The 12,705-nt window shown below is 47.0% G+C and overlaps 1 long non-coding RNA gene across 2 annotated transcripts in view; it reads right to left on the reverse strand.

Annotated features, from left to right (window-relative positions):
• Nucleotides 1–12,705, reverse strand: part of LOC118014050 — a 34,972-nt gene that overhangs the window by 20,639 nt on the left and 1,628 nt on the right. The window contains exons 2-3 of one of the 2 annotated variants that reach the window (XR_004680180.1): nucleotides 7,135–7,276; nucleotides 1,031–1,668 (exon numbers count right to left, since the gene is read on the reverse strand). This is a non-coding gene — a long non-coding RNA (uncharacterized LOC118014050). Of the gene's footprint in view, nucleotides 1–936; nucleotides 1,669–7,134; nucleotides 7,277–12,705 lie in introns of those variants that run through there. The other variant, XR_004680179.1, reaches the window with a different exon arrangement.

The following is a 12,705-nucleotide window of genomic DNA, read 5'->3' on the forward strand; positions in this document are numbered from 1 at the left end:
CTGAATAAAGACCACCACATCCTCTGAGTATTGTTTTTGTTTTGTTTTGTTTTGGGGGGGGGGGGTGGAGATTCCTTACCATCAAGACCAAAGACCAGAGTTTGACTTCATACAAATATACTATTCTGACGTGCTCCCGGGATGGTGGCTTCCGGAGGAAGGACACCCCCCCCTCCACTCCCCTCCCAAGGAAGTGCAGAGCTTCCAATTTATAGCTTCTCTGCACTCCCAGTGACTCCTGGCTACCCCAGACCTCCAGGCTGCCAGTTCCAGATTATACCAGTCTCAGAATCATGCATCATTGCCTTGGATGAGGTGTTCATAAAGGACAGCTGAAATGTGCCTTTCGGTAGGAGATGAAGGGGCTGTTTCCCACCCCACTGCTCGTCCCTGGCCTGGCTCCACAGCACCCAAGACCCAAAGACGTAGCTCCCTTGATTCACAGATGGTGAAACAGAAGCCTAGAGAGTGAAGGGCTTGTCCAAGGTTGCACAGGGAGTTTAGGAAAGCACCAGGACTAAACTTCAGGTCCCTACATTCCTGGTTCCAGACTCTTTCTGGCTAGATCTCCATCCAAGGGCCCCTTAGCCTGTCCCTCAGCTCCACTCATGGTTTTCAGAGGCGCTGAAGAGGAGAGAGGAGGAGAATGAGTTCACAATGGAGCAGCTCCTGGAGGTTCAGATGGGGCACTGGTCTATCATGGATTTTACGAGGGCTAGGGGCCAGCCCCTGGGCATTCTTGGAACCTTTAGGAACACCCTAGTCATCTCAAACCTCAGCCTCTTTCACGGACTTCCACATGCATTATTTCCTTCCCATGCTCCCAATCCCATGTACTGTAAATTGATTGCAGAAACCTCTTTCCTTTAAAGAAGAAAAAGAAAACGAAGTATCATAAAAGCAGAGTACATTAAATAAAGCAACTCTTTGCTTTGATAATGCATTATCAGAGGGAGGAATCCTTAAGAAAACACCAAGGACAGGAGACTCCATTTTTAATAAATGTATGCATCAGAGATTACATACTCACACTCTTATAGTCAAAACGAATGCTAAGCTTTGGGAGTCACAGGTCTGATAGGGACAGAATCGAGAGGTGGCTGCCGATGTCGCCTCCATGGAAGGTCTCAAGAAAGTTCCTCTTCGGGGCTTTCCTAAGCAGGACAGGAGGAGATGGGCTCCTACAATCTGGCATTACGAGCAGAGAGATTACCTGCCCTGCGTGCCCTTTGTGTGGTTGTGCTGAAGGTCTGTCTCCACGCAGCTGTGTCCCAGCCTCATCAAACACATCCTCGCGCTGTTCGGTCTGGGAACCTCCTCTGCTGGTCTTGCTGGACTCAGAACCACAGGTATCTGAGCGGCTTCCCTCGGATGACCTTAGTTAAGCAGCTCTTTTGGAATCTTCTGGGACTGGTGCTAGCCCCTGACAGTACTCGAACAGCTACTAATAAACCATATTGTAACTCGCCAGCAAATCAGTAATGATGGGGCACCTGGGTGGCTCAGTCGGTTAAGCATCTGCCTTCGGCTCAGGGCATGATCCTGGGGTCCTGGGATCGAGTCCCGCATCCATCGGGCTCCCTGCTCAGCAGGGAGTCTGCTTCTCCCTCTGCCTGCTGCTCCCCCTGCTTGTGCACACACTCTCTCTTTCTGACAAATAAGTGGAATCTTTAAAAAAAAAATCAGTAATGATTACTGCATTTGCTATTTCTTGGCGGAAACTTAGTGCATCATTTTGCATTGCTGTTATAATTCTATTCATAACCCAGAACGATTACAAAACCACACAAAAATAATAGCTACTACCTTTTGTTAAATACTTTCCTGTGTGCTGGGGACCTGTTTGTGTGGCCTGAACATTTCATTTACGCTCAAAGCCACTTTAGGAATATAATATGATTATCTCTATTATTCACATCACAAAAATGAAGACAAGGTCGGGAAGTTGCCATTCATGCAGCTCAGAGTCACGTCCACCTCACTCCACAGTTCACACTTTAACCATCAAATGATAAGCCTCCCATCACTGAGTGTCTAGAGCATCCACAGGATGTTATAGGCATCATGAAAGAAGGGATTCTTTTGTGGCCTCTAACTTTGATCTTTCTACTACTTAACCAAAGGGGTAACAGTGAGCTCTAGATTAGCTTCACACTCCTGCAGCCAGGTGTACAAAGACAGCCCCCCATCAACAAAACACTGTGGGGCTTTTATATGGCACACCACAGACAACACTGGGTCGGATCATTCGTTCCCTGAAGAAATCTTTATAATATCATACTTTATAATACATACTATTAACTGGCAGTGTAATGCCATTCATTTAATTTGCTCCAACAAGAATGATTCAGGACCTACTATGAGCTAGATATTATATGAACATGCGTATTCATATAAGGCATTGTACGTATTCATACAATGAGTGGGACCCTGGGTCCCAAGGTGCTCTCAGTCTACTGGGGAAAATGTAAAATTGTGGTGCATTATAATGAGAATTGTCATAAAAGTGCAAAGTCCAAGAAAGCCTAGGATTATTCTGTCTGGAAGAATCCAGAGACCCAGCATTTAAACGGGATGTGGAATTGGACCGGGGTCCAGAAGAGTGAGCAGAAGCTCGCAAAGCCACGAGAGGACAAGAAAGAGAATCCAAAGGGTAAATAATGTAGAGAGGCTTGGCCCACTGCAGGTGCCAGCAGGCGCCGGCCAGCACCTAGGTGGCTAGGTGGTAGCACACGAGCTGGGGAAGGGAGGTTGGGTCAGGTCCTGAGGGTCTGGAGCACCATCAGTACATAGGACAATGGTAAGCCATTAGAAGTTTCTGAGCAGAGGAGCGGAGCAATTAGAAGCCTCTCCTGGGCGCCTGGGTGGCTCAGTTGGTTAAGCGACTGCCTTTGGCTCAGGTCATGATCCTGGAGTCCCGGGATCAAGTCCCACATCAGGCTCCCTGCTCAGCGGGGGGTCTGCTTCTCCCTCTGACCCTCTTCCCTCTCGTGCTCTCTGTCTTTCATCATTCTCTCTCTCAAATAAATAAATAAAATCTTCTAAAAAAATAAAAAAAAGAAGCCTCTCCTGACAAGGAAAGATCACTCTGGATGCTGTATGGCCAGCAGATTAATAGGTATCTAGGTCTGGGTAGATTTTATGGCCCTGAATATTTAACTAAATGAATTTCCTAAACATGGAAAGTATGATACATTTTAATGCATTTCTGTCTGTCTCTCTCTCTATGGCAACTAATCTTAATTATCTCAGAATTCAGAGTTCAAGAAGCTATCTCACCTGTTTATCTTCAAAGGGAACAAGTCAAGGGTTTACTCTGAGTATTAAATGTGCATTTTTAGAGGGTTAAGTCTTAATTAAATAGCAGCAAAATCCAGATGCAGGTTACTGAAAGTGTCACTACGTGGAATGATAGGGGGAAAAATATTTTTGAAGTCGCCATGTTGAAGCATTGTTATTAAAAGAACAGAATATTCCTGTTACAAGCCAACTCATTGTACCCTGCTGTATAAATGCCACAGCCCAGGTGTCTTATAAACAATAAAAATTTATTTATTGGGAGAAATAAATTACGCTCCCCTGTAATAATAAGTCCAAGATCAAGCTGCTGGAGAGTTGAGTGAGGGCCCTTTTCCAACTCTCGAACTTCTTGTATCCTCTCAGGGCAGGAGGGGTTGGGAGCTTTCTGAGGCCTCTGTGATGAGGCATTAATCCCATTCTTGAGGCTTTACCCTCATGACCTAATCACCTCCCAAAGTCCTCACCTCCTGATACCATCATATTGGTCTTTAAGATTCAACCATAGCATGGGTTCCATTTACTGCATGTAAATTCATGTCCCTCAAGTTCTCAGAGCACCTTCCCCACTACAAAGAAAGTCTCTGGAGGAAATATGATCCAGTCTACTCCCTTGTCCCTCCACACCTGCCACCTCCCGCCACCTCCCCATCCCCCACCACATATATGGGCACACACCCAGTACCCAGAATTTGGTAACCCAATTCTGCCATTGTGGTTTAGCTGACACCAAAAGTTTAAACGGAGTCATCCCCAAAGCACAAAAACTGGGGTAACCACCCTGGACAGCAATAAGTGGAAAAGGAAGCAATTTCAGTTGGATCAAACAAAAGGGGTGGACCCAGGACCATATATAACAGCCTATGCGGTCAGTTGGTCATGTATTCGTTCAGAGATCAGCTGGTCTATGCCCAGCTCTGGCCCAGGCCCTGGGAATGTTGAGAAATCAGAAACAGCCCCTCTCCTCAAGAAACATCTATCTTTTTTTGATGCTTCCTGCAATTCCATAACTGCTTGAGTTGTTCAAAAGAGGAAACTGAGGTTCAGAGATGCTAATACACTTTCAAGACCAAGAACACCATGTGGGGGGAGATTGGGAATAAGACCAGGGGACAGGTAGGCACTGAGCCACTGACTCGAAGCACAAGCTCAGGAGAACACGTGTCATAAAAGTCCCCAAGTCTAGGGGCCAAATTTCCACACAGGGACCCCAGGTGAGGGGGCAGACCACTGCCTCGGCAGGAAGCAATGCAAACCATTATGTTCCCCCAAAGACCATCTTAGCACTAAACGCACATGTGTGTGCAATACACACATGTACACGCACACACACACACAAAAGGACTGACTTCCTAACCAGAGTCAAGATACTTAGGAAGCCGTGCATATAGTGGTAAAAAGTGTGCAGCCTCCGGAGACACAAAGGCCTGGGTTCAAATCCCAGCTCTGCTGCTTAACAACTGGGCAAGCTGCTAAACCCTGCCATGTGTTAATAATCCTCATCTCAGGGGGCTGCTGTGGGAATTACATAAGGGACAATGTATGGGATGTGCCAGCATAGTGCCCACACTCAGCGACAATCATACAAGTGAGCTGTGACACTTCAAACTCAACAACCCCCAAGTGCAAACCAGCGGGTTCCTTCTGCACCTGGATTCTCTATCCGCGCGATTTCCCCCCACTCGCCCAAATCAGGAGCCGCTCTGGGCCCCGTTTCCCACAGGGTCACCCCTCGCCTGTCAGCCGCCTTCATCATCCCAGCTAACACGGCTGCTATGATTCTGTGTGCACAGGGACTAAGCGGAGCACGCTAGAAGATCTTTAACTGGGCAGAGAAACCCTTAGGAGGCAGCTACCATCACTGTCCCCATGTTGCCTTTGAGGAAACTGAGACGTGAGGGAAGAAACCTGCCTGAGGGACGCCTAGGTGGTGCAGTCGGTTAAGCCTCGGACTCTGGCTCAGGCCATGGTCTCAGGGCTGTGGGATCGAGCCCGGCTCAGCAGGGAGTCTGCTTCCTCTCTCTTCCGCTCCCCCGGCTCATGCACACTCTCTCTCCCTAAAATAAATAAATTCTTAAAAAAAAAGAAGAAGAAGAAGAAGAAGAAAAGAAAAGGAAAGGAAACTTGCCCAAAGTCACACATCTATTGAGTGAGAGAGCTCAAATTGTACACACAGTCTCGTTCCGAAGCCCAGATGCTTAAACGCTCCCCTGTACGTATCGCCTCTTCACCGACCAGTCGCCACCTAAGTCCTGTGGCTTCTCCGTGTTTGTTCTTCTGGGATCTACTCCCCGTCACTGGCTTGCAGGTGCAGCCTGCTCTGCTAAGGCGAAGGGAGCACTGTGGGCTTTAGGAAGGGAGCACTTTGGGCTTCGGAAGGTGCTATGGGCCACAATGGGGGGCTCTGAATACCAGGCCAATGGGGGGTTTGGCCAGCAAGGAGTCTCTGAGCCTGAGAAAGGGTGTTGCTCAGCTGGGAGCCACCCCAGGAAGGGGGGGTGGGGGAAGCAGGTGGTACTGGGGCCAGGGAGGAGCTGAGCCCATCAGTCTAGGTGTGAGGCACAGAGGGCCTGAAGTGAGGGGGTGGGGGTGGGAATGAAAAGGCTGCATGCGACAGACATTACCTCACCAGGCACAAATACTCCCGAGGCTGGAACTTGGTTTAATAATTCTGTTACTAGGGCAACAGCAAAAGAATCTCTCTCGGAGGGAACCCAGCGTGGCCCGTTTCTGCACAGAAGTGTGGCAGCTGTAGGCTGGGAGAGCAGGGGTGAAGGCGAGTGGCCAGACGACACAGCAGGATGCACGCACCAGGGTTTTCTCAGAGGCATTTTCCTGACCTTTCATCCTCTCTGGCTTGGGGAATGGAGAGAACTTTGTCTGAAGCAAGCTCTCCAGGAAGGTAGATAGCATGCTCCATGAAATGGGGGCTACTTGCACTCCGTGACAGGTTAGTGATCCTGCCCCTGACACTTGGGACACTGGGGGTCTCATGCAGAAGAGCTCAGACTGAGAGTCTGCCTGGCGACAGGAGCAAAAGCATTTATCACAAGGTTAACCCGTCACTCCGCTATCTGCTTTCCCCCAACTGGGTATCACTGAGACCATGGCCACACCATAGAGGTAACTTCTTCAGTTTGCCCAGGAAGTGAAATGCTGAGAAGACCCTGCTGTGGGAGTGGGTTCGTGGGCTCTGAGGAGAAGTATGGACGCTCCTCGCAAGGCCCATGGTCGAGTCAGCTTTCTTCCAGGAGCTCCCTGGGTCTCCCCCATTCATCCTGGGAATATCACGATGGCGCACCCACATCACTCCATGTCCCTCTGACAGCCGGCCCTTCCAAAACACTAAGAGCCTTTCAAAGATGCTAGGAACACTTTGAGACTTAGAGACCTCCTCACCAACCTCTCTCAGGATGAACGGTCTCCTTTTCAATTTCTACGCCAAATGCCAAGATGGCCCCTCACCATGGCACCCAGTGGCGAAACCTCTCCCAACGCCCAAGGCACTTGTGCTCCAAGTTTCTACTTCCCACCGAACAGATTTTCCTGAAAACCTGTCCACAAAGAATGCTGAAGGAGAGACAGGACTCGATTTCCTTCGGTCCTCCTCCTAACCTCCCAGAGCCTCTGTGAGATACGAATTCTGAGAGACCACCAAAGCTGCCACTGCTTTAGAATTTCAGTGTCGAAGATTGCTCTCAAGGGCAGGCCGGGGGCAGGGTAGATATGCTGGATTCTAGAGACATTTCCCCCAGAGTGGTTCTGCACCGTCTGGGGCTTTGATAAGTATGAAATGCCCAGGGGTCTGGCCAATGGCTCTAGCATGTTCCAGATTACCTTGGAAGGAATTCTCCTTACAGAAGTGGCTAACATAGGGAATCTGAGTCACCTCAGGCATCGACGAGTCAATGGTTGCTGGTTTTGCCACTCATTCTTTGAGTGAGCTTAGGAAAGTGGTTTTTCCTTTTAGCTTCCTTGCCTGCAAAAGGAAGAAAATTATTCAAAACAGTATCAAAGGTGAATGTAAGCCTTTAAAGCTGAGGAGTGTTGTAAGCCTTCTGAAAGGCGAGGAACCCCAAGTGTAAATAGGTCACATAGCAATGGTGGTTTGATCTGGCCCGAAGTTAATGGACCATTTAGTACCTCGGAGGGGACAATTCATTCCATGGAGCCTGTAAAAACAATAATGAGCATTTTGAGGCATTTGCATCTGTGGTGGGGTATCGCTTACTAACTAAGAGCATGCACTCAGGAGTAAAACTTTCGCCAAATCCTACCTTCATCACCCATCAGCTCTGTGACCTTGGACAAACTGGCACCTCTTAAGAGTTTATTTTTCTTCATTTATAAGATGGGGTCAAGCCACATGACTCATGGCGCTGCTGGGAGGATCACATGCCTGACGAGTTGTATAGTAAACGGTAGACACTGTGTTGTATTAAATCACATTCAACCTGGGGGGGCACCTGGGTGGCTCAGTCAGTTAAGCGGCTGCCTTCGGCTCAGGTCGTGATCCTGGGGTCCTGGGATCGAGCCCCACGTCAGGCTCCCTGCTCAGTGGGAAGCCTGCTTCTCCCTCTGCCTGCCACTTACCCTGCTTGTGCTCTCTCTCTCTCTCTCTGTCAGATAAATAAATAAAATATTTTAAAAAAAAATCACATTCAACCTTTAGAACAACCCTGGTGAGGCAAGATTCGGCATCCCTATTTTATCAAAAAGGAGACATGTCCACAGAAGCTGAAGTACTTGCCCAAAGTCACTCAGTGAGGAGGCTTTTCCTTCTGAAGCTCTTACAACACCACAGTCATCTCTCCCAAGGTGAAAGAGAGTCTGTGTTCTCCTCCCAAATCAATGGGCTCAGGCGAAGTCACAATGCGAGTTTCAGGCATCATGACCAGTCCACAGAAGCCTGGCCGTGGGCAAGAGTATATAGGTTTGTTAGAAGCTGAGAATGTACATCAAGGATGCCCATTCTCGCCACTATTGTTCAACATAGTACTAGAAGTCCTAGCGACAGCAATCAGACAACAAAAAGAAATAAAAGGTATTCAAATTGGCAAAGAAGAAGTCAAACTCTCTCTTTTCGCAGATGACATGATACTTTATGTGGGAAACCCAAAAGACTCCACCCCCAAATTATTAGAACTCATCCAGCAATTCAGTAATGTGGCAGGATACAAAATCAATGCACAGAAATCAGTTGCTTTTTTATACACTAACAACGCGACTGTAGAAAGAGAAATTAGAGAAACGATTCCATTTACAATAGCACCAAAAACCATAAGATACCTCGGAATAAACGTAACCAAAGAGGTAAAGGATCTATACTCTAGGAACTACAGAACACTCATGAAAGAAATTGAAGAAGACACAAAAAGATGGAAAAATATTCCATGCTCATGGATCGGAAGAATAAACATTGTCAAAATGTCTATGCTACCCAGAGCAAACTATACCTTCAATGCCATCCCAATCAAAATTCCAATGACATTTTTCAAAGTGCTGGAACAAACAATCCTAAAATTTGTATGGAATCAGAAAAGACCCCGAATCGCCAAGGAGATGTTGAAAAAGAAAAACAAAGCTGGGGGCATCACGTTGCCCGATTTCAAGCTATATTACAAACAAAGCTGTGATCACCAAGACAGTATGGTACTGGCACAAAAACAGACATACAGACCAAAGGAACAGAATAGAGAACCCAGATATGGACCCTCAACTCTATGGTCAAATAATCTTTGACAAAGCAGGAAAAAACATGCAATGGAAAAAAGACAGTCTCTTCAATAAATGGTGCTGGGAAAATTGGACAGCCACATGCAGAAGAATGAAACCCGACCATTCTCTAACACCATTCACAAAGATAAACTCAAAGTGGATGAAAGACCTCAATGTGAGACAGGAATCCATCCAAATCCTAGAGGAGAACATAGGCAGTAACCTCTTTGACATCGGCCACAGCAACTTCTTTCAAGATACATCTCCAAAGGCTAGTGAAACAAAAGCAAAAATGAACTTTTGGGACTTCATCAAGATAAAAAGCTTCTGCACAGCAAAGGAAACAGTCAACAAAACAAAGAGGCAACCCACAGAATGGGAGAAGATATTTGCAAATGACACTATAGATAAAGGGCTGGTAGCCAAGATCTATAAAGAACTTCTCAAACTCAACACCCAAAAAACAAATAATCAAGTCAAAAAGTGGGCAGAAGATATGAAAAGACACTTCTCTGAAGAAGACATACAAATGGCTAACAGACACATTAAAAAATGTTCATCATCATTAGCCATCAGGGAAATCCAAATCAAAACCACACTGAGATACCACCTTACACCAGTTAGAATGGCAAAAATGGACAGGGAAAGAAACAACAAATGTTGGAGAGGTTGTGGAGGAAGGGGAACCCTCTTACACTATTGGTGGAAATGCAAGTTGGTACAGCCACTTGGGAAAACAGTGTGGAGGTTCCTCAAAAATTTAAAAATAGAGCTACCCTATGACCCAGCAATTGCACTACTGGGTATTTACCCCAAAGACACAGATGTAATGAAAAGAAGGGCCATATGCACCCCAATGTTCATAGCAGCAATGTCCGCAATAGCCAAACTGTGGAAAGAGCCGAGATGCCCTTCAACAGATGAATGGATAAAGAAGATGTGGTCCGTATATACAATGGAATATTACTCAGCCATCAGAAAGGATGAATACCCAACTTTTACATCAACATGGATGGGACTGGAGGAGATTATGCTAAGTGAAATAAGTCAAGCAGAGAAAGTCAATTATCATATGGTTTCACTTCTTTGTGGAACATAAGGAATAACATGGAGGACATTAGGAGAAGGAAGGGGAAAATGGGGAGGGGGAATTGGAGGGAGAGATGAACCATGAGAGACTATGGACTCTGAGAAACAAACAGGATTTTGGAGGGGAGGGGGAAGGGGGGATTGGTTAGGCCAGTGATGGGTATTAAGGAGGGCACATACTGCATGGAGCATTGGGTGTTATACGAAAACAATGGATCGTGGATCACCACATCAAAAACCAATGATGTATTGTATGGTGATTAACATAACATAATAAAATTAAAAAATAAAAAATAAGCAACGGATTTGACTTGGTGTTAAAAAAAAAAAAAAAGAAGCTGAGAATGTGATCCAATCCCCCCAAAACGGTACGCGATTTCAAGACTTCCCTTGGATTCCTCTGGAGAATGAATGCTGCAGAAATGTATCATGTGAGAAAGCCTGAAAACAAAGGCATCCCTGGGGAACACGGTCACATTCCTGGCCTGCACTCTGTAAGAGTCCAATCTCCTGAGCAGGGCTCAGGCAGCCTGAATCTCTGTCCCTAGTGCTGGGGCCTAAGGCTCCAAGCATCTGTCCCCCCCTGCACAGACAGGGTCTTGATGGAACTTTACATGGGGGGTGGGGGGGACGGGGAGGCGTGGCTCAGAGCGCATCCTGCCTTGTTTTATAGAAAGGAAATCAAGGCCCTGGGAGCGACAGAAACAGAGTGCCTCCGTCCTGTGCACTTTGCTCTACCTGACCTTGCCCCTTCCTCTTCTAACATCAGGGACTTCTGGGTCATGAGAGGCTGTGGGAAGCACACTGACCCTCAAAATGGATCGTTAATCGGGGAAGGCAGTGACTCTGTCAGATACAGTTAAAAATAGGAGCCGGTCCAGACCAGCCCCAGCTAGTGAATTTGAACCTGATAACCAGGTGCTCCACAGCGTGCTCACCTGATACCCACCTGTACTATGGAAGGATGGGCCCCCCCTCCTCCTGGTGGAGGTAGGGCAGAGGTGGGCTCATCAAACAGCTGTAAACGCTAAGGCAACCCAGCTGCTGCTGGAACTGCACGAGCGGCTCACTGGGAAGAGCAAATTCTGTTTCTGCAGCCACCTGACCAAGTGGGGCCACACGGTGTAAGCAGAAGGAATAGGAAGGCTCTCCTCTCGCCCTCCCCCAGTGGCTCCCTGCGGTGCCTGAGACCTTCCATTTCTATAGGAGTTTGGAAGTCCTAAGGAGAGCTGGAAATTCTCTAGTTCACGTCCCTCCATATAGAGATGAGAAAAATAAAGCCCAGAGACGTTAAGCAACTCCGCCAAGGGCAAACAGCCTAGCTCAGAACTTTACAAAGCAGGAACCCTGAAATAATAGTCTCACAGATGATCCTTGAAGAGAAATTGTTTTAAAGGTTCGGAGATCAGGTAGTTGGGAAAGGCTACATTCTCTAGTCTCTCTTTTTTTTATTATTATGTTATGTTAATCACCATACATCACATCATTAGTTTTTTTCTCTATTCTCTTTTGTCTAGTCCACTCATTCTCTATTCAGCAAATAGTACTCAGTCTTGAAAAGCGGAATGCACTTTAGAGATCTGGTCTAACCTGGCAAAGCTGAAACCAGCCTGTGGGTATGCAGACCTCGCGACCACAACACACACAGCTACCTCGGGCAGAAGGACTGTGCCTTGACATTAGCCATTCCTGGTGCTTTGTTAAAACGGCAATGTTCCGGGAAGAGACATAGCTGACCAGCGTCACCAATAACTTTTAGTGTACTTCATTTGTCCGGGGCTTTTCGAAGTGAGAGCACTTGCCCTCCTAAGACCAAACAGCTAAGCCTGAGCCGGAGGCTGCTGTCTGGAGAAACTTCGGCCCCGCGAGGAGGCCAAAAATTAAACGGGGAAACCTGGAGACACTGGCTCCCCTGGAAAGAACTCAGAAAGAGGGAGAAAAGAAAAGGGGGAAAGTGGGTAAAATCACTCCATAAGCTTTGGCAGACCAGTGATCAGCTCTCATCTGAAGGAAACAGACGACAAACCCAGCCCACCGGGAAAGCAGCCTCCCCACCCGCGCCCCCGCCAAGCCACACCCCCCACTCGCGGCCCCTCCCCCCCCGCCCGGGGGAAGCCATCACTCCGCACATTAATTCCTCCCCATAGCCTTCACGGGCCACATTCTTCTCCCAGGCAATCACGTAAGATCTAACATGGAACTTTTTTTTTTAATTATAAGGAAAGGGTGGCTCCCCTATCAGTAAAATGCTACTTCAATGAGTACAACTACCCTTTGGGTCATTATTTTAAGTGTTTGAAATTTCTGCTTAAATAAGGTCACTTTCAATTTGGTAAATACTCCTAAGTCATCATCTTAATTCACGGCCAGTCACCCTAGGAGTGCTGAGTAAGTAAACATAATCAAGCATTAGCTAACCAGCCACAAATCCACTTGAGTTTATTAATTTCTCTCTTGGCAGAGAAGCAAGAAAAGGGAACAAACCATCAGAGACATTCACGCATCATTCATTCAATAAATATTTATTACATACCAGGTGCCAGGTACTGTGCTAAGCTAAATATAGGTTGCATTATTTTATTAATATTCACAGCTAAGTTC

The sequence above is a fragment of the Mirounga leonina genome, unplaced genomic scaffold (genome assembly GCF_011800145.1).
Source record: "Mirounga leonina isolate KUSES-001 unplaced genomic scaffold, KU_Mleo_1.0 Mir_154, whole genome shotgun sequence".
Taxonomy (NCBI): domain Eukaryota; kingdom Metazoa; phylum Chordata; class Mammalia; order Carnivora; family Phocidae; genus Mirounga; species Mirounga leonina.